Below are 23464 nucleotides of genomic sequence, written 5' to 3'. Positions count from 1 at the left end.
GATTCCCACACTTTTAGTAATGTTATTAAATTATCCCTGAGGAATGTTTGCCTGTGATCATTTCTTGTTTCTGTTTTGGTTATGACTAAATGTTCTAGAATATTTTTATTATGGTCTTTCTTTCATTGTCGTAAAAGAAATACCCAAATGGAGTAATTTTAGAATCATAATTTGGTTTAAGGATTATGGGTGCTTATTTTCATTTCCAGAGTAGAATACAGAAGTATTAGATATCAGGCACAGGTTTAAAAGACAAAAATTCGAAATCTAGTAATGGGCATTAAATATTCTCTATTCTTTAATGCTAGCCTGATTAAAGATGCACTAGCTTAATTTCATTTAAATTTGACCTTAAAAACATCAGTATATCCCATTCTACTTATGGAAAAACATCCAAAAACAGATTTGCTAAGTTTCTATATGTCTATGCCATGTATGTCTCCATGTGTTCATGTTTCTTGTACAAATAATGTGATCAATATGATGCATGACAGTCTACATTTAAAAAAATAGTGGTGAGTGAATATTTTGTGTTATTATAAATTCACTTTTGCTACATACGATTTTAGCATTCAAAAATTAAGCAACTATTACTACATTGTTATTTAAGTTTACTTCATAAAGTGAGGTTTGTGTTTGTCTTTTTTTGGTTGTTGCTGCTAATATCCCAATCAAAAAATGTGCAGAAGAGCTAAGTAGACACTTCCTCAAAGAAGACATAGAAATGATCAAAAGGTACATGAAAAAAAATGTTTCTCATCACATATTACCAGGGAAATGCAAATCAAAACCACAATAAGATACCAACTTGCACCATTGAGAATGACCCATATCAAAAACCAAATCCAAAACCAAGTAACCTTCCACCACCAAAACATAAACCAGAAATAGAAAATTCTTTTTAGATTAATTAGTTAGGCCACCATATATGTTGATGGCAGATTTAACTAGAGTAGGTGGTTAATGTAACCAATTTCTGCTTGGAAAATCTAGTAGGTTGAGTGAGTGGATAAATGTGGTAGATGTCCCTTTATTACTCATTGATTATATTTTCATTTAATACCTTGGTCTATTCTGAGTACTGTCAAAATTTTAGTACACCATATGCTCTTAGTCTTCTGAGATTTTCTATTGCATTGTGTAGGATCTTAGGCAGCTAACCCCTACTACTCAGTGAGAAAGTTGTCAGGATTAAGCACTGAAAAAATTAGGAACTGTATTACAGAGTTAAGTAGTCAATGTAAAAATCATCTTGATGAGTAGTTTTGCCTAGGTACATTCCTCAAGTGTGAAGGGAGTTGAATGGAGATTTCTTTTTATGGAAAGATGAAAGATGTTTTCTTTTTGTTAAAAATTTTTGTTGCTTAAATTATTCTACAGAATAGCATGCAAATATCTTCTGTTCTACAAGTTGAAGAAGAAAAGAACAGGCTCTATTTTCCTTCCTGATAACTTCCAATGCGCTAGGTCACTGGAGGCAAATTTATCTCTGTAGAAGGGGAATGGGTGAGAGGCTCTACCCTATCATGACATTGTAGTGTGGTATTATCTTATCTGTGTCTGTTTATCCCATTCAACTGTGTTGATCTTTTTCATTTCTTTATCCCATGTCCTGACCCAGTAGGTATTCCATTGACTTTTATTAAATAAATGAATTCCTTCATTCAAGGGAGGAAAAGGTGATACAGAACCAATGCAATGTCAGTCTGTGTAAGTAAGTTGAGAAACCTTAAGATGAGAAAATCTTAAACCCGATACTGTCACTATGACATTATTATTTTGTTTTTGCTCAACAATCAGAACACCAGACTTCCCTTCATTCAAATAAAAGTACAAAAACATATATCAATGCCAAGAACATTATCATTGTTGTTATATACAATTGAAATTATTCATGTCTTTGCTCTATTCCAGTAACATAAATGATGAAGAGGAAACAAAAATCCTTTCAAAATGTTACTGCTGTTTTTTTTTCTTTGACTAACCAGAAATATCAATTAAGAGACTGACAGAGATCCATTGTGAAATAGATCAATATTCTGTGTATCAAAAGTATCTGAGTCTGAATTTTAGAACTTCTTATAATGAAAATAATTTTCTTGTATGTGAGCTAAAATTTTCTGGAACTTCTAAATCCTTATCAAGATACACAGGATACAAATATCACTTTCTTGTTTAATCATACAATAAAGAGTTCTGACATAGCTTCCACAGTTCATGTCCTTGATAGACGATGAAAATTTTGTTTTAATAAAACAGACATGGCTTCTGCCTTGATAGAAATTACTGTTTTATCCACTTCCAAAAAAGTACTACAATTGTGAAAGCAGGCCTTTTGATTCTTAACCAAGTAGTCTTTCTAAAGCACCACACTGCCTAGCCAGAGAGGAGAGAGATAGAGCACAATTCCAAAGATAGTTAACAGAAACAATTAATAAATAATAAAAGTTTTTACATATTGTCAGAGTTGGATAGTGAATCTCAACTCAATGAAAGTAATATGTTTTGTGACTCTAACAATTACTTCATTATAACTTGTGCAGTAAACACTGAGACATGGGGCAGGGAACCTGGAACCTCCCCCTTTCCTGGGGACCACCCTGTTACAAGACTAAGCAAGTTCTCAGTGAAATCTCTTCTTTTATTGTGTTTATTTTTAACCTCTATAAGACTTGACTAAAGTACTTTCTTCTGTTTAATAGTGCACTCTACCTTCTCTGAAAATCATTTTTTTTGTCTCCAAACCAAAAAGGTTTCTTTTGTTTGTTTTTTCCTCTTGTGGGACCTCTTGCACTTTCATGACCCTGTATCTGTTTCTTCTTTTGGGGCTATAATATAATGAGAGTTTAGCTCAAAACTAGTTTCTATACTTTAGGCTCCCAGAAACAAAAAACTCCATTTTAATAAAAATCTTGTAGTTCTAGTAACTTGATTTAAGATTGGTTTCTTTGGACAGTTCCTGGCTTTCTCTTTTTATGTTATCTAGCCAGAACTGCACTGTGGTCATGGGACTCTTTTAAATGTTCCAGTCAAGTGAGTAGTACCCCACCCCAGTCTGTCTTAGTTCTCCCTTGGAATTCTATTATTTTTTTACCCATTTTGTTACATCAAAGTTTATCTCTTTTACTACATTTTATGCTTTCTGATACAATGGTATTTTATTGCCCCCAAAATGTCTGTCTTGCTGCCTTTTCCCCTCCCCCCTTCTCATTGTCTTCTCCCATCTATTTACTCTTTTTTCTTTCTTTATCTCCTATTATCCCCACCCCCCTTTCTTCCACTTATCCTGGTTTGCAAAACCTTCAATGACCTGACCCTGGCTTTTCTCTCCCTTTTCACTGCTTCTCACTCTGATCCTTGTTTGCTAAGCTCCAACCATGCTAGCTTTCTGAGTTCTGAGCATGCTAAATTTATTCCTGCCTTAAGCCCTTTGTAACTTACTTGTTCTTTATGCCTAGAATACTCTCTCTGATCACAAAGGGGCTGATGTCTTCTGGTCATTCTGTTTAGAAATAACCCTGCCAAAAGATTTTCCCAGACTTTCCCAGATTTTTCACACAGCATACCTCTTAGATTCTCTACAAGGCACGTGTCACTGTCTCATAATTGATAGATTTGTTGGCATACTTGGTTATATAATCTCTTATTCATAATTACCTATTTTCATTTTTAACCTTCCATCATTAGAATATAAATTCATTAGAGCAGAGTATTTGTTTGGTTCTTCTTTATCTCCAGTGTCTGGAATAGTTTCTGGTCCATAAAACACTCAAATATTTCGGGCCTCCCCTGGTGGTGCAGCAGTTGAGTGCTGGGCTGCGAAGCTGCCCACAGCCTCTGCAGTGCCAGTTTGATCCCCAGCCGCTGGCGAGGGTCCCACATGGTGTGCAGACCTCTCCTGCCGTGCCCACTGCTCTCCTCAGCAGTGTATTTCATCAGGCTGCCTGTTCTGTTCCCCGCTCTGGCTCTGGTGAATTCTCTCACCCTCCCGCACTTCTGACTGTACCCAGTGCATGTATAAATAAATAAATAAATCTTTAAAAAAAAACCAACACTATTATTTGTTGAACAATTGCATAACAACTGCATAACAATTGCATAATTTGTTGAACAATTGAATTTCCTCCTTAGAAATTCCAAAGACACCATATTCAAAATGGTATTAAATGTCACATATAACACTGACAAATATCAAAAGTCATTGCACTGTTTGATAGGCACTGTTGTTTAATTACTTTGTAGAATCTCATTTTGTCAAATAAACAATGTATCAAAATTGTTAATCCAGTGTCTTTTATATTCCAAACAAGAATTATTATCTAGATTGATTTACAGTTCTTTATGATAAAATTTTACCTCATTATTAATTTACTTAAATGGAAAATTGGCTCAAAAGGAATGGTCATTTCTAATTATGTATTTCTACATTTGTAATGTCTTAATTCATACATTAGCAGTTTTAGAAATGTCTATCTTTTTTCTGCTTGACACTTGAACAGTGAAAAGGAAAGGAAACTTATATTTGTAGCTGGAAAATAGAACTGAGTGCTAAATATTATCACTGTATCGAGAACAGAAATGGGAGATAGATTGGCAGACAGAAGGATCAGAATTAGGAAAAAGTCATATGCAATCTATGAAAAAATAGTGTCATGAATGGGACTCTACATTGGTTTTCTAAATTATGGAGACAAATATGGATAAAAGAGCTGCTAGACACTAGTGTGTCAGCCTGTTCCACTTTGGAATAATTCTCAATTACTGGTGTTGACCAGTTGTTCACCCATATTCATATCATCTTATCCTCTTGAGTTAGTAATGGGGAATAACAGTCTCTTTAGTTTCTGACTCTTCTTTTTCAGAATTTTGTTTCAGGCTGAGTGGATGCTGTGATATCCCAGCTGGAGCCCCTTTCAGGAATGTAGGATTTACCAGCTTCTGGAAGTGTTGCCAATAGAATCCTTTTGAAGATTTGACTCACCTCCCTCCTCTCCCAACTAGGGCATTCTTCCCTTTTAGGCCATCAGTATTAATTCCTGAAGGTCAGGTCCTCTCATTACCCCAGGTCCAGAATCCGTCTTGGGCTTGACTGAAGACTTTGTTAACTACGTGGCAGCTCCACTTCTCCCTTTCCCTATTCTTGATTCCTTCTGCTCCATTCATTGGTGTTAATTGCAAGGACCTTAATAAATTACCTTCCTGTTAATCTCCAATCCAGTCTGCTTCCTGGGTATCTCAACCTGAGATGGCCAACAATACCTATGTCATGAAAATACTACCTCTTAGTGACAAAAAAATTGATCATAATTCAAAGTAATGGAACCTAGGGGTGTGGAGAGACCCCAGAGACTCTTGATTTTGGTGCAGGGAAGAATTCATGTGGCAGAGTTGGTGAGTTAAAAGTGAAGCTTTATCGGAGGTGAGAATACATACTTACGAGTGAGTGTGGGCAGATTCAAGAGAGAATCTCACTTTTGATCTTGAGCTGCTGTTTATATAAATACTTGCTTAGTTTGCAGGAACTCACAGATGGGGTTCTGACTAGTTTTGTTTAGCAAGACCACTGGACTATAACATTCCTATTCATCAAATAAGATAGGGGAAGTTTCACAAGATGCCCAGTGGGCAGAGGTAAGTAAGATAGAGGGTCTAAATTAGTAGGGTTTGGGTCACCTTACTCTGCCATGTACATAAACATTTTTCACACAGTTACTGATGGGAGGGGGTGGTTTGCAGTGAGGTAACTCTGAATCACTAAAAAGAATAGAATACTTCTGAGAAATAGCCTTTAGTTCAGTAGGCTCAGTTATGGTCTGTTGTGAATGCTCTTTCTGTGTCTCAGGCCACAGCCTAAAATCTTAACTTAAACTTCCAATTAGACTTGTTATTATATATTTTAGAGATTAGATGTATAATGAATAATATCCAATATTATTTCATATAATGGACAGAAAACCCTAATGCACTACATATATAATCCATGGTGGGAGAGTTTTGCTGTTTTTATTTTGTATAGAATGGTACTTTTCCTCTACCACATCCTTGCAAAACATGTTTTCCCATGTTTCAGAGAGAGAACAAAATTTCACCTGGAGAAGAAGCACCTGGATTGGCTTTGGTCTGGAGTGGGGGCGGAGTCCACAAAGCCTGTATGGAATTAGCTTTAGGACATCCTTTTCCCCCTAACAGAAGTTTAGCAAAGAAGACACCAGAAAGTTTAGCATTGTATGCTTATTTGGAGCACCAAGCTGGGAGGAAACAGGGCTATGGTGATTATTTGCTTATTATTGAGATAAGTTGGTTTACAACATTGTTTGTGATTCAGAGATACAGGATCTTCCCTTTCAGGTGTTGTTCCTGCAACACACCTAACACAGAAACTCCTGGAGTCCTCCAGAGGGCTATGGTAATTTGGTTTCCGAAAATCCTCTTGCAGTTTGTTGCATTTGTTAACAATTTTTAAATTATTTCCATCTCAAAAGGGGTTCTATAGGGTTGAGTTTAAGAGTCATTTTGCCTTGCTCTAGCCCACACTGACAAACAAATACTACAATCATGGGTGAATTTCTCTGAGTCTTAGTTAACCTTTCCAATAAATGGGAATAACTCATAGAGTGTTGAGATAATTAATATTCTTGCCATATAAAAAACACCCAATATTAGTAAAATTAAGCATTAGGCTATAGGCACTTTGAGCAACCCAGGGTCTGGCACAAGATTGGCACTGGGTATTTTATTTTATTTTAATGAATGATAATAATGAAGCATAATACACAGAAGTATTTACTCTTACATAGACTAGCTTGGTAAATTGAGGGACATTTGATGTAAAAGAAAAGACATGGAAAACAAAGAACCATTGTGATATTTGAAAAAAAAGGAGTTCTCTGAACTAAAACTAAGTGAGAACATATATTATCAATCCATCCCTTAACAACACAGTGGTGGGCTGGTAAGCCAGATCTCTGATAATAAAAAGACCAGTAAAACCCTCATCTGTAGTATCTCCCAATTTTCATAGTATAAATATTCCCACTAGAGCCCATTTTAAGTTACCAACTGTTTAACAACTGGCTTTTAAAATGCCTATATACTTAGAAATGGAATTTTCAGAGGCAGTATGAGTCAGCTTTAGCAAACGAATGCTTTCATATAATGAATAATACTTGAATCGTCCAAATTATATAGCTTTGTTGCTTGGTCAAAATTATTTTACGTGATGATTCTCAAATTTATGTTAGGGACAAAAGTATTTAGAGATATGTGAAATTAACTATTTAGTGGCATACATCAGGTTTTAGGCTGTGTTTTCAAAATACTTTTTTAAAAAACTGATTCTTCTAAGAATCTGCAAAGTATCATGATCATCATTATAAGAAAACCTAGAGAACTAAAGAAATTTGCTCTCTAATGATAGAGCTCAGAGGTCTTTTTTTCAAAGTAAATAATTATGCAGCACTATTCTTTGTGTTTGCTTGAGATCAAGATACTGGATAATTTTTTCCCCCCATGTACTTTGGGAATACATTTAAGTAAATGTCACAATTTTCTTGATTAAAATTTCCCAGCTTTTGTTGAAGATTCCCCAGATATATTGAATAATTTTATCTCTGACATGTTTTCTGTATAATCAATAGCTCTTTATTTCTGAGTTTTCAAAGCTTTACCCTAGATCATTAGGAGTTCTCTAGGATCAAGATACTAAATTAGATGATTTATTTCTGCTTCTTCAATAGCCTTAAGAAACTCATAGGATATGAGGAAACACATCCGGGATTGTTGTTCTAGTCTACAGTTCAAGTGCCCTACCTGCTATTACCAACCATGAAGGTCACCTAATAACAGTGCTTATTGTTCTGGTCACATTTCAATGAAGGAAGTTTGATTTTCTCTATTCCTCTTCCAAGAAATTCTTCCACCTGCAAAAACAATCCTTAGAGCATCAGAAGCCAAGAACTAATAATCTAGTGCCCTAGACAACTTTCTTTATCAGATAACTTTCTTTCAGAAATGTAGAAACTCTGTGAAAAATCCCCCATTGTTCCTTCATAAAGAAGGTTTTGTTGAATATTTTAAATTCAGTAATCAGAAACATTTATAAATTACCAATTTCTGTTTTATTAAATAAGAATTTTCTGATAAATAGTTAAGATTACTTAAAAGAGATCTACTTTCTTTCTGAATTAAATCCATCACTATATTAGAGAGCTCATTAAATTTCTAAATGTACATGTTAACTTCCAGAGCATATGCCTACTCTTGCATTCTTTTTCCGTATATAGATATGTATACTAACATACAAATATTTACTTTAAACATCTGTAAAGAATCACGTTTAACACCTATTTCAGAATGATATTGAACATACAGACTGTGGAAGGCATTATAGTAAACACTTCACATAAATCCAATAAACTGTATTAATTCTCCCAAAGCTTTGGTTTTAGATATTGATATTCTCATTTTATATGTGAATAGCATATGGATAACTAAAAAAATCAGAAAACTTCCCAAGAAATCATCCCAGGTTAATGAATTCCATGATCAGGATCTGAAATGAGGTTGATTGTCCAACTGCAAAATCCTTGTATTAATCATAATATATTGAAACACATAATTTATTAACAATTCTATATAGTAATGTTTGCAATATCACATATGTGCACATTTTAAAATCTCATTTAGTGAATTGTAAAGTGTTGTGGCATTGATTTGATCAATATGAACCTGTATTTCTGTAAATGTTTTTTTTTTTTTTCCTTTTGTATTCTGGTATAACATCCATACCAAACAGTTTAAGAAACTTCACCTTTACTGATAATTTATTAATGAAGTCTTCCTTTCTGTTGTGAAGCTTCCTTTATCTTACCATGGAAAATGTTATTTTATGCTGTCACTTACCAGGCTTTAGAGATAAATTAAAAGTGCTACAAAATGAGTTCCAATGCAGAAGATAAATGGATGAGAAAGATTTACTAAATTGGCAGTTAATCTCTATAAAGGATAATAAAATTGTCCATGAACAAATGCTGTGTAATGGTTTGCAAAATGAGGATGAATGTTTTTGTCTCATCCTAGACTTTAAGTGTTAGGTTGGGTTGAAATGACTCACTTAACCCACAAAAATGAAACAATTTGTGGGAAATAATTTTGAGGCAGAATGCATGTTTGGTTGCAAGGACAGCAGATATCTAACCACTTGGGTGCTCTTTCTTCAGTAATTACATATCCTGATTCTCTGGAAGGTAAAATTTGCTAAATAGTCATGTTAATTATTTGTCCAATGAAACATAGTCACTGGAACTTTTTGTTGAAATAAGCAATTTGCATTTGCTTGTGGCCACACAACTTCTAAGCTCAAAATAGCTGAAAGCTGGAATAAACAAGTAATATCTCCAAGTAGAATTTTGAGAACACTTTTAATATATCTCTCTATGTAAGTTAAAGAGTATTGAATCATTTTATATTGGATGGGAGAATGAACTTTCTAGTTTTATATTTCCTAGATGCTTTAGAGGTCTAACTCTAGTTTCCAAGGTAAGATCAATCTTCAGAGAAAAATTCCTTTGGCACAGATAGTCACAATTCAAGTCCAAAAAGGAATAATTGTAAAAATGTGACCTAGAGCTAATGGTATAAGTTTAGGAGAATGTGTTTTAGAAATCTCTGGCAGTTCCATTGTGATTTTAAGAAGTTCTTGGTAGAAGTTTCTAGAAAACAGATACATTGCTTTTTTGCCTTTAATGTGAAAAATATGAAAGAATCAAGGTTATATTCTGCCAGTTGGAAAAGGTGAGATCGTTATAAGTCTCAATTGCAAACCAGACCCACCTTAGGCCATAGTTTTTGGCAGAAACAGTAGCTGAGCCTGAAGAGCATTTTAAGCAAAACTTGTGAGTCCCAAGCTGTTAACCTATACAGGTGATAAAGCCTTATAACTTATTAGTGCTCTATCTATGCATAAGAAAATTGTGAAGAGAAGATTCCTGAATTTGCTTTTTACTGTCAGCGAGACCAAAAAGTCACTTGACATTTTAAAGGATCTTACTGATTTCACAGGATAAGGATAACAATTTATTAAGTTTTCTAACTCTGATATTCTTTTACAGGGACTTGCAAATTGAAACTTATGCAAAAACATTTTAAATATATTTTGATTCTAGATGGAATTAAAAATTTATATCAGAGTTCAATAAGTTTTCTTTCTAATTTTTTTTTTAGTTTTCTCCTAATTTTAATTTTTTTATTATTGAGGTAATATGGGCTTACGATACTATATTTGATTTAGGGGAACAGGTTCACACCTCCTCAGATATATGTCTCTGTACCACACCCACTTCCACAGCACCCATATCCTTTTACTAAAGACCACTGGGTCCCCTCCTTTGTTCCCATCCTCAACCTCCCCCTGTAGTAACCTCAATTCTGCAGTCATATTTCTAGGGTTTGTTTTGGTTTAGTTTTAGCAATTCTGAGTGAAAACATCCAATATTTGTCTTTCTCTTCTTGACTTATTTCACCTAGCTTAGTCTCCTCCATTTTTATCCATGTTGCCATGAATGGCAAGATTTCATCTTTTTTTTTTTAAATAGCTGAGTAAAATTCCAGCTATTCCACATCATTTTAATCTATACCTCTGTTGTTGGGCAATTAGTTTGTTTCCATAACTTGGCTATGGAATAAATAGTGCTGCAAACAGAAAACAACCAAATCAAAAAAATGTATAGAAGAGCTAAAAAGATACTTCTCTAAAGAAGACAAGCAGATGGCCAACAGGCATATGATAAAATGCTCCCTATCACTTATCATCAGGGAAATGCAATCAAAATCACAATGGAATACCACCTCACTCTTATGAGAATGGTTAATGTCAAAAAAAATCCAGAAACAACAAATGTTGGCAAGGATGTTGAGAAAACAGGACCCTTGTACACTCTTGGTGGGGTGTAGACTGGTCCAGTCTTATGGAAAACAATATGGAAGTTTGGGAAGTTTTCTTATTTATGTTTTCAACTTCCCACTTCCACAATCCTTTTTGTATTCCATCTAAATGAATTATGTCCTGTAATTCTACTGAAGATTTTTCCTAGCATATTAACATCCATTTTCTTTTCTGGTAGGGGCAATGAGTTGTATTGGCATCAGACATCCTGGCTCTATGATATTTTTATTACCTATGCAAATTCAAATGAATAACCAACATTTTCAGCCTCTAATTTTCTGATCTGTAAAATAAGGCTAATGTCTTCTTGTGTGACCATTATGAGAATTAAAATGCAGTCTAAGAATATTCTATTACTCTATGACTTATAATGGACACTCATTAACTGAAGCTATAGCCATCATTATTATTAATATTGCTAGCATTCCTACTTCATTCATTTCAACTTCCTAACTCCTGCATTGTGACTCAATTTCTATAACAGGTAATTAATTCAGTGACCAATCACAGCACAAGCTTCCTTTAAATGTCAAGTTCTATAAATTCTGTTATTGGTATATTTTTAGCATATTTCTGAGATCCACTGATTTAATGATAGTCTTGAAGCTATCACTTCTCTGTGATTTCTAATTATAACTTTACTTCACTCATGAAATACTATCATCTACTTCAAGGTTCCATTCTTGAATATATGCTTGTATGTATTTTGTTAATAATTTTGTTTAACAATACAAAATCCTCAGGTTCATGAAGTATGAATAGAGTCAGTGAACTTGACAAATTATGATACTATTTGTTGGTGCTTGATGGGGTGATGGTTGAATAAATATCTTTCTATTGTCTTGAGAAGAATAACTTACAGTTCACATGTCAAACAATCCCTAATGAAATAATGCTTGTGTAAGGTGTGTGTCTGTGTGTGTATAGAGAGAGAGAAGAAGAGTGAGAGAGAGTATATGGTGCTGATATTATATATTTACAGAATCAAATTTTTCTTCCTATTTATTTAATTTTGGACAAATAGTTTAGGTAGAATTATGAAAATGTAAGGAAATTTACTCAATGAAATATGAAATCAGACTTAAATACTTGAGTCCAGTAACTGGTAAATCTGATTACATTAATGTGTTTTACTAAGTATTTCTGTGATTTATTAAATGAACTATTATTTTAAGTGCTAGTCCAACTGATTGTACTATACTATTTAATATATTGTACTGAAATAAGTTTTAAGACTAAATCAATTAACAAAGGCTTTCATGAGCACAAGATGAGCCCCAGGCCTTGACGTCAGTCATAAGGCAGGTTAGGTATTTACTGGTTTGTGCAGTATGTACTTGTACATCACCACGTGGGGGCACTATCTTCACTAGCTATATATATTTAGGTGTATTATTATTATATTTTTTTTCAGTGTAACTCTTTCCTAGTAGAAAATATACCCTTTATTTTATCACACTACATTATAAATTTCCAGATATGGTAGATCCATATGAAATACATTCCAAATAGCTACATATCAAACTTAACTTTAGTCACTGGATATGTTGAAGAATTTGAAAGACTGCAGATGCGAGGGTTAAGGGACAAATTATGCTGCATGGATTTGTGGTTATGGTGCTCATTGGTAATCATAACTGGATGCTTTTTTTTCTGTAAGTATGGAGGTAAAATCCAGAAAATATTCAGGTTGCTACTGTCAAAAGAATTTTGTATCTGTAGAAACCTAATTATAAAGTATACTATGTGATAAATAGATGCCTTTTGCTTGGTATTTACTGTTAACTAAGCAAGCCAATAATTAGGGCCTTTTGAAAGATAAGTCATCATGGGTATCCCTTGTGAGAATCAGTTAAAATCTGATTTTTATCTGCAGGTTTTTAGAATTTTAAAATCTAGTAGGAAATTGACGCCAACTCTGAAGCTTACAAAATCAAGCTTCAAGCCCCATGATAACATTAGGAGGTGTATCCAACTTACATAAACATTCCACGAAGAAGGCTATAAACTAAGGTCATTTGTGCCGACAAAAGGCAAAATCACCCAAGGCGTATACCGGATATTAAAGTTTAGTACAAAGAAAATAAATGTGATGACAAAATCAATGTGGACATTCACAAATAAGAACAGAGGCATGTTGTTTGCCAAACAGAAAAGCCAAAGGAAACAAAGACACGAGGAAAAGTCAAAAGAACTGAATTCACTGCAAATAAACCCAGTGGCTGATTCAAAATATCTTGGACAATGATAATATTATTGCTTCACTAAAGCTCAATAGGACAGATCTGAGGCCAGTCACCTGTGTACCTACCTAAAGGCATGATTGAATAGTATTTTTGTCAGTTGTTTATGTAGCTTGACAATATCAATGGCCAGATTGTTATTTCATCCATAAGTTAGGCTGATCACCAGAATTTTCTCCCTGAAAGTGTGTTTTCATTTTCGCTAGAACTTTTGGACTCTGTTCAAATGTAGAGTTTTGACCTCTGTTTAAATGCTACCTTTTCTTGTAAAGGAATGTTTAAACATTTATCTAAATGAGTAAGTGCTAGGGATTTATGATCTCAGGTAAGAGATGGAAGTGCAGACTACCCCCAGAAAGAAAAGGTGATTTGTAAAAGGTCACCTCATATTGCTAAAGTATTTTTGAGAGACCAATTTAGATAGGAATAGAATAGGAAGAGATGAGCATATATTGAGGTACAAGGGAACAGGTTTTAGATCCTTGGACCACTAAAGTTTGTTAAAGAAAATAATTTTGTAATTATCTCTGGAGATGTAGCATTGAAAATAATCTTTTATTTAGTATCATTTTCTTGATCATTCCTATTCCTGTACAGAACAACTCTCTTGAGATAGGCAAAAATTCATTTCATTCTAAATTAGGAAGATACAGATAATAAATATAAATTTATTTTTATTTATTTTTTAAAGATTTATTTATTTATTTATACAAGCACTGGGTATAGTCAGAAGGACAGGAGGGTGAGAGAATTCACCAGAGCCAGAGTGGGGAACAGAACAGGCAGACCAACAAAGCACACTGCTGAGGGGGGCAGTGGGCATGGCAGGAGAGGTCTGCCCACCATGTGGGACCCTCGCTAGCGACTGGGGATCGAACAGGCACAGCAGAGGCTGCAGGCAGCTTGGCAGCCCAGCACCCAACCTCTGCGCCACTGGGGAGGCCCTAAATTTCTTTCTATAAATATATAAAGTCAATATGTCTATCTTATGTAAAATTTAATTAAGATTCATATTACTATGTCTAGATTTGTAATTTGTAATGTTTGGAAGATTTATAGGGTATCTCAGGGAAACAATGAGGATAATTAAGTGTCTAGGAAATTGATTTCTGCCTATAGGGACTGATATGTTTTGATGTACATAAAATAGCACTGTGAAAGATGATTTTGAAATTTTCATACTTCCACCATTGAGAGACTGTTTTTTTCAGGAGGAATTTGTGCTAGATATGGAGCTTACAAGACTGCTGGAGTTGAAATTATATACAAAAATATTTTTCTGCTTTTTAATGTGCAAATTCCTTTGTATCAAAGAATATTTAGTATCAGGATTGAAAGGAGATGAAGGGATTTGCAGAGGTCATATTTGAATCCCATGTTCATGTGCATAACCATATTTTTCATTTGTAGTTGTCAAAGAATTAATTACTTTGCATAATTACTTCATGATTTTAACCGCAATTATATGCTAATCAGTCTTTCCTCTGTGGTTTATTAGGCTAGCACTCATTTTACTTGCAAAAAAATGAATTTCACCTAATTTTACTTTAATTTCCTCCCAACTTTATTGAGCTAAGATTGATAAATAAAATTATATATATTTAAGCTATATTATATGGTTTGATATGCATCTATGTTGTGAATTGATTACCATTATCAAGCTAATTAACATTTCTATCATATCACTTGGTTACTATTTTTCATCTGTTGTAAGAGTACTTGTGATATACTCTCAGCAAATTAAAAGTGTATAATACATAATTATTAATTTTAGTCACCACACTGTGCATTGTGTTTAGAATTTATTCCTCTTGAGGAGCAATAGCCTTTTTTTTTTTTTTAAAGATTTATTATACAAGAACTGGGGTACAGGCCAGGCCAGGCCAGATGCACAGGAAGGTAATAGGATTCACCAGAGACAGAGCAGGGAACAGAACAGGCAGACTGACAAAATACACTGCTGAGGGGAGAAGCAGGAGAGACAGGAGAGGTCTGCTTGCCATGTGGATTCAACTGAGGCCGGTGGGGATCAAATTGGTGCTGCAGAGGCTGTGGACAGCTTCACAGAGCTGCGCTCATCTGCCTGCACCACCAGGGAGGCCCACAATAGCCTTCTTAAGCAACAAAATTTTAATAGACATAGGCACTGGAAAGAAATCAGGGCTTTCTTTTGTATTTTGGTCACTTACTTGTGTATATCTGGTGTATGCATGGATTCTGATAGTCTGAGCAAGTCTAACTAGTGGATTCTGTTATTGAAAAGTTTTATTTGGTAAACTTCTGCTTTATATTGAGACTTATTTCCTGAATGGCTTTAACTGGCCTTGAGGGAGGAAAGATAAGGGCATAGAATCACAGTGACCAGGTTGTCTGGGCCCCTCTGGATAGCCTTGGCGCACAAATGTGGTCTCTGGACCGATAATGTCAGCACTACCTGGTATCCTTTTGGAAATGTAGAATCTCAGACTCCATTGAACCCACTGAATCAGAATCTGCAATCTAGCAAGATCCTAAGGTGACTTTTATGCCGACTAGAGAAGGGAAAGGGAAAGAGGGGGAGGAGGAAGAAAAGGGGGAATAAAGGGGCAGAATGTGAAGAGGAATTGAGGACGAGAGAGCAGAGAATATAGAATTGTAATGAGAGTTGGAGAGGAATTTTGGGCTGTGTTGTTTTAGTACATACTCTAAAACTGTGGTTCTGAGACCTATGAAGGCTTATGACGGATAGATTTTTTTAAACTTTTGTTTTAAACTTTTTTATTTTTTACATCATTGTTCATTTTTGAACAATATTTGCTCCCCCACCCCCTCAGGTGCAGTCCCCATAGAGTTTCCTTCACCAATGCACCTGTGCACCATCACCTCAGTCCCCTGTGGTCCTCCCTCCCTCCCTCTGATCCCTCTCCCTCCTCCCCTGCAGGATGTCTCTGACTTATAATTGTCCATTTTTGCTTTGTTGTGTTTTGTACTGTTACTGCTTTTTTACACTGATGTCTTATTTGGTTCCCCTATATTCCTGCTATAAGTGAAACCATCCGATATTTTTCTTTTCCTTCTGACTAATTTCACTAAGAATAATGCCTTCTAGCTCCATCCATGTTGCTGCAAATGGCATGAGTTTATCTTTTTTTGATTGCTGAATAATATTCCATTGTGTATATGTACCACATCTTCTTGATCCAGTCATTTAATTTTGGGCATTTGGGTTGTTTCTGGGTTTTACCTATTGTAAATCGTGCTGCAATAAACATAGGGGTACAGGTGATCTTTTGAATCAATGTTTTTGTGTCCTTTGGTAGATGAAGGATAGTTTTTTTAAACAATGCATCTAATCCCTATTATAAGGCTACTGTTCCTTCATATAGATAACTAATGTTTAAAAGTAGTATATTTATAAGTACTTTTGATCAAATGTAAAGAGTTACTTTGATTTTCCAAATGTGGTCTCATTCTTTCCAGAACTAATGATTTAAAATTTCTGGAGATATCATGAAGTGACCAAATTCACCTTTCATCATTTACATTCTCCACATCCTATTGTCCTCCTTTATTTTAGTAAAAAGTACTTAAGACTTGTCTTCATGGCCTCCCCAGTGGCGCAGCAGTTGAGTGCTGGCTTGCGAAGCTGCCCGCAACTTCTGCAGCGCCGGTTCGATCCCTGGCCACCGGGCAATGGTCCAACATGGCACGCAGACCTCTCCTGCCGCCCACCTCTCCCCTCAGCAGTGTATTTCGTCTGTCTGCCTGTTCTGCTCCCTGCTCTGGCTCTGGTGAATTCTCTCACCCTCCCTTACTTCTGACTGTACCCAGTGCTTGTTTAAATAAATAAATAAATAAATAAATCTAAAAAAAAAAAAAAAAAGACTGGTCTTCAGCAATACTGTGGTCTTTTCTGAATGTAAGATTTCCTTCTTTATTTTATACTTTGACTTCTTAACCCCACTATCATATGTAATTATTTTCTGAACATCTGCAGACCCCAAAAAGTATTTTTATATTAAGAAAAGTATTGTTTATTTTGTCATATCAATCAAAAAGAGATTTAATTCATCACTTTTGCATAATATTTTTGAGTCCTGTGATATCTTTATATTTCTTAGTAAGGATAAATCTAGCTTGCAAGTAGGTTATCTTTCTAAAGTGACAGTATCTTCTTAATACTCCACTTTGTGAAAGACTTTTAATAACTTCCTGTACTCACTATGATTTGTAAGTGTAGGTAACTGAGTAATGTTTGTACTATACCACGAGTTTTCAGTTTCATCTTAGTAAATCTTCAGGAAAATAGCAGGAATGTAAGATTGGGTTAAGAATTCCCAGCAAAACCTATACTTTATTGGGTATCATGCACACAAGTAGGGTTTATTCTTATCATAATTCACCATATTTCACTGGCAGACATATTTTGCTTTTAGTCCTAGGAGCCTAGCACTTGATTATTTTTATTGTCCAGATTTTTATCAATTAGTATTAGTGTCTTTTTAAAATATGATAACCTATACTTAATTTTTCAATAATATTTTTATATTTATGTGAATTTAGTTTATTTACTATTACCTTTATATTGGGTTGGTTAGTTTGATATATCTGTCTTAAAATAGTACAAGATACAGGTTTGGGTATAAGGGAAAAGTGTTGCTTAAATTTCACTTGTCTCTGAAGAAGCAAAACATTGTTTATATAATTGAATGTATTTATAAGTCTTTGTCTAATCTGGTAACGAAACAAGAAGATATTGCTGTAGACTAAACTCTCAGAGTTTTGAGGAAAAAATGAAAAGTAATAGTAGCTCTAAGCATTTCAACAATCTAGCCACAAAAAGGATATAAAATCTGTTTGTAGAATATCTTTTCTTAAAAATGTTAAAATTGTATCAACTTTTCCCCTCTCTTTACTAACTAGTATTGTAATGTATCTTAATTCAAATGGTATCAGTTTTGTCTCACATTTGGAACCTGTGAGTACCTTTAAAAAGTGGAATATAACATGAGATAAAATAAATCCAATTTTTCTCTTACTGGTTTTAATCTTTGATGACTGCTTTAAACTTGATATTATCAACTTTAAAAAGCCTGAGGAAATAAAAGAGAGGAAGAGTAAAAGAAAGGAAGTGGTGGGGTGGGGGCATATACTTACTATTCTACTTCAGGCATTGTGAGAAGGTAAAAATTCTAACTTTTCATTGATTTAGTGCATAGAAGTTTTGAGTTTTCTTGAGTGAATTTTTGTTATTAAAATTAGGTTGTTCAGGTATTAATATTTTTCACATAGTTGAATATTTTAATATATGACAATGCAACTGGTAAGACAAAATAATTGAGAATTACTTAGAACTATTTAATAAAAACTAATATTTCCCTCATTAATTTATTACAATTTTCTTTTCACTTTTCCAAAAATATCATAATTTTCAAGGGGTTGATTCTGTCACATATCTGTGAAATAACTAGTATGAAACTGTTGAAGCTGAGTAGAAGGCATTAACTCTATATTTAAAGATTACTTGTCTATGAATTGAAAATGACCTTCAGGTACATTTTAATTGTAAGTGGAGACTTATATTCTGTTAAATGATTTCATAATAATTTAATGTGAGACTTTGAATGGATATACTATGCTAAATTCTTTACTATATTCTTTCACCAATATTAAAATTATAAGCATTATCTTCTTTTTGAAGATGAAAAAACCTGAAGCTCAGAGGAGCTATATGTTGCTTTCATATATTTAAAGAAAGTTGATGAATCACACTTCAGTTTTTTGATGCTGCGAGTGAGAAGTGTTGAAATCATGATATTAGTATGCCCATTTTTCAGAGTGTTTTAGAGTTACTTTACATGCCTAATATTGTAAAACTAAAAATTGTGAGAGCCAGGACACAAAATGATAATAGAACTCCCCTCTATTAACTAGGACTGTCTAAGGACTGGACCTACTTCTGATTTTGTTTTTTGTTTTGTTTTGCTTTGATTTTGAAGGAATAAAAATACTTCAACAAATCACAAAGGTTTTCCTCTTGAGTGGTTGCTGCAATTGATTTATTTTTTTTTCCCAATGACCTGTTACCAGGTCTGGACTAAAGCAGGCACTCAGTAAATGTTTGTTAAGCTCTTTGAGCTCAAGTGAGTCTGTGCTAATGGTTAGCAATGGGGTAATGTGTTAGTTGACCTTAACAAGAAATCACTAGATAATGTATTAACTAGACTGATTGTCTAATAATGGAATTTTGAACATCGCAGCAAATGTTCATAATGGATTCTCTCAACTTTTGATGTAAACACAGGTAGCAATCAACAGGCCATGTCTTGGAAGCTACATCTATTTGTTTCTTTAAATGGAATTATTCTTTTTTCACAAACTGCCATATTTGTCTTTCAAAGAAACAAGACTATGTTAGAGCTGTCTCTCAACTCGGCTAATTTCCAAAATTTCATCCTAAGCTTGTCAAGGGTGGTATGTCTGTAAATAAAAATATGGATAATCTGAGTGTAGGACATGACAGATCTATTTGAGTATACATAAGGAAAAATTGCAGACCAATGAGAGTGACTGAATTTCTTTATGAGATTGCAGTTAACTAAGTTGGTAGGTATCAGATGTTATTTATATGAGCATTTTCAAAATTTTCTTTTGTTTTGTTAAAGATTTATTTATGCATACAAGAGCTGGGGTGCAGGCCGTAGATGCAGGGGTGAGAGGATTCACCAGAGACAGAGTAGGGAACAGAACAGGCAGATGTGCTGAGGAAAGCAGCAGGCGAGGCAGGAGATCTCTGGTGCACCATGTGTGTCAGCCCCCTGACCGAGGATCAAACTCATGCTGCTGTGGCTTTTAGATGGCTGTTCATCTTTTTTTTGAGCAAACTGTTGATAGGAATCACAATGTATAAAATGGAATATGAAGTGTTAGCACCTATTTTTTTTTTTTTTTTGTAAATATCTCATTGTGTTAAATACTCATCTGGTTAAAACTAATTTACTACAACTATACAGTCAGAGCCTGAACCTTAACATTGCCTTTTGTCTGTACTTGAATAAAGCCAGAGATTAAAAATTCATTTACTTCAAACCTGTTCATTTCAAGATAGTCCTGATTGTTCAAATGTTAGCACATTTTGAGTAATTATGTCTGGATTTGTTACATAACAACATAATGCAACTTTCCATGAAATTGTAAAAATCTTTCAGATATTTGGAACCAGCTATCATGTTCTCTTAGAAACAAGAATATAGAGAAAAGGGAACCCTCTTACAATGCTGCTGGGATTGCCAACTGGTGCAGCCTTTGGAAAGCAGTATGAAAGTGTCTCCAAAACATTAAACCTGGATCTGCCATTCAATCCAGTAATTCCACTCTTAGACATCTGTCCAAAAAACTCAAAAAAAAACACTATTCGAAAGGAAACTTGCCCTTGCATGTTTACTGCAGTGCTATTTCCTACAGCTAAACTATGGAAACAACCTAAATGGACCAAGATGTGGTGTCTATACACAATGGAATGCCAGTTATCAAAAAAGGTAAATTTATGCCATTTGTGGTGCAACATGCTTGAAGTTTGAGAAGATACTGCTATGCTAAGTGAAATAAGTCAGAAGAAGAAAGATAAATACTGGACAGTGTTACTAATATGTGGAACATAAAGTCACTAAATTAACATTCAGATAAAGACAAGCTGTAAAACTAACCCTTACTATAGAACTGAGACCCTCAGGTGGGGAGGAGGGATGGGGGAGGAAAAAGAACAAAGATGGAAGGAGACACAATGTTCTGTGGTGGTGGAATACGTTGGAATGCGTTGGTGATGGGTGCACTATGGTGGTAATACCTAATGGGATTACCCCAATATTATCTCAGTTAAAAATAATTATAAAATAAGCTTCTCTTTTTCAGGTTAAGTCCCCTGTATTCTGCATCCACTTTTCACATGATGTAATTTTTATTTCCTTGAAGTTCCAGGCTGTTTTTCCATAACTTTTGTGTGCTCTCTTACAACTTCATATTTCATTTCCGTGGCAATGTCTCTTAATAAATACATTTGGAAGGGCCTCCCTGGTGGCGCAGGCTGTTGAGCGCAGCACTGTGAGGCTGTCCGCAGCCTCTGCAGCGCAAGTTTGATCCCGGCCCACCAGGGAGATTCCCACATGGTGCGGTAGACCTCTCCTATCTCACCTGCTGCTCCCCTCAGCAGTGTATTGCAGTAGATCCGTTTGTTTTGCTCCCCACTCTGTCTCTGGTGAATCCTCTCACCCTCCCACTCATCTGGCCTGTACCCAGGTTCTTGTATATATGAATAAATAAATCTTTAAAAAAAAATACGGGCCTCCCCTGGTGGCGCAGGCAGTTGAGCACTGCACCGTGAAGCTGTCCGCAGCCTTTGCAGTGCAAGTTCGATCCCGGCTGGCTGGTGAGGGTCCCACATGGTGCCACAGACCTCTCCTGCCACACCCACTGCTCCCCTCAGCAATGTACTTTGTCAGTCTGCCTGCTCTGTTCCCGGCTCTGTCTCTGGTGAATCCTCTCACCCTCCTGTGCAGCTGGCCTGTACCCTGGTTCTTGTGTAAAATGAATAACTAAATCTTAAAAAAAAATACATTTGGAAACAAAATTCTCTTGTTTACTTGTTTATTAAGATTCAGAAAGACAGTGAGTCTAGAATTACATTAACCGTAGAACAAAAAGAGGGTTAGTCACTAAGATTTATGCGATCTTCTGCTGTTGTTACAGTTTAGTTACTGTTGTATTGAGATATGTGTTTGTCTTTTTAAAAACAAAAAAATAAGGGTAAGTGGGAGTTGTGAAGACATTATTATTTACAGGATTCTGTCTTACTTTGCTCTGGGATGAGGAGGGTGAATATAATAACAGATGAGTTCAGTTAAGGGATAATAGTGCCTAAGGAATTTTTATCCAGGGGTTTTATAATCCATTCTGGCATTTAGTGGGGTTCAGTTATTTCTGTCCCATATGGGTTCTAAATAATTTGAGAAATGAGCAGTAGTTAAATATGCATTTAAAAGCCAATTTAAAAAAAAAAAAAAGAAACTAGATCAGGAGACTTTTTTATCAAAGCATCTGATTAAATCTTTGAGTGACATAAGTGACTACATGTCCACCATCAGGTAAGCTAGAAACTCTTAGGAAGTAACTGGAAAATACAATCTTGCTAATATGTTGATATTGTCTGCATATGATGAAATATTACAATAAGTAAATGAATTTAGGAAAGAATTGTCTGTTTACAAGAAGACATAAAAATAGAGGGAAAACCAAATGGTAGGATGTTGTAGTGTTAGAAAGCTATAGACACCGTGAAAACAAGTAATAGGATTTAAAACACTCTGAGTAACAAAGGACAAACAAGTACACTAGTTGAATATCATGATTCTGGGAAAAAGATCAGGTTGATGATCTCATATTCTCACTTATTTCTCCCCAAAACTTCATTGAAGTTACCATCAAATTAAGAAAAAGCAGCACAGGGTAACAGGAATTTATTTTAGGAAATCATTTATTCTATTTAGGAAATAGTTATTTCTGTTTAGTTACTGGGGCATATAATTGAGTGAAAGCAAATAGATCAGAAACCTACAAGATTTTTTTATTGAAGTAGATTGTCAGGGAAACATTGATCCCAGACTAAATAATCCTTTGACTATTTGAGACTTAACGTAACTAATCCTTGAATCTTCTACAGTTGATAGCTGATTTTAAAAGCTAACAGGCTTGGGAAATCCACTTTAGATAGAAAGTGAAGAGAATAATAGATTTAGTATTTATTTCCAGAGGGAAATCAAGGAACTTTCCCTACTTGATCTGTCTTTATATCTGTTCAATGAGATTTTAGAATTGTTATGCATAGTGACGACTGTTTCAGAGTGGGAGTATTTGATTTTCTTGTCTGTTTTATTATTTTATGCTGGGTATATTTATGGGACAGATAACAGGTTTTCTCTGCTAAGTTATTGGGAAAAAGGGTAGCCATATTAAAGTAATGGTCACTTCAACAGAGTTGAAGCCTTAAATTTTGTCTTACCGGGCTGGTAAGTGACAATTTCTATGCTTGGAAAGAAGAGTAGAATGGATGTATTTTAACCAGATGAGGGGTAAATTTACAGGTTATATAGTCATCAATCTGGTTTTTCTCAGCTACCCTTATTATTACATTGGAGCCAAATGGCTGCATATTAAATAATGGAAGATGGGCAAAAAAGCTGAATACTTTGACTATTAAACTTTCCTTAAACCCTTTTTTTAGCTTTTCAGTTTATTTTTTGTATTA

The 23464-nt window shown here is 34.8% G+C and overlaps 1 protein-coding gene across 9 annotated transcripts in view; it reads left to right on the top strand.

Moving 5' to 3' along the window:
- CSN2 (casein beta) overlaps nucleotides 1-23464 on the top strand; it is a 308148-nt gene that overhangs the window by 241492 nt on the left and 43192 nt on the right. The window contains exon 1 of one of the 9 annotated variants that reach the window (XM_037529298.2): nucleotides 20677-20702. The exons of the other annotated variants lie outside the window; for them this stretch is intronic. The gene's annotated coding sequence lies outside the window, so the exon portion shown is untranslated. Of the gene's footprint in view, nucleotides 1-20676; nucleotides 20703-23464 lie in introns of those variants that run through there. 9 annotated transcript variants of the gene reach the window in all.

This window comes from Talpa occidentalis, unplaced genomic scaffold (genome assembly GCF_014898055.3).
Source record: "Talpa occidentalis isolate TD23 unplaced genomic scaffold, MPIMG_talOcc4v2.1 talOcc4.6, whole genome shotgun sequence".
NCBI classification, from domain to species: Eukaryota; Metazoa; Chordata; class Mammalia; order Eulipotyphla; family Talpidae; genus Talpa; species Talpa occidentalis.
Note: the sequence above shows the minus strand (reverse complement) of the source record. Positions and strands in the feature narration are given on the sequence as shown.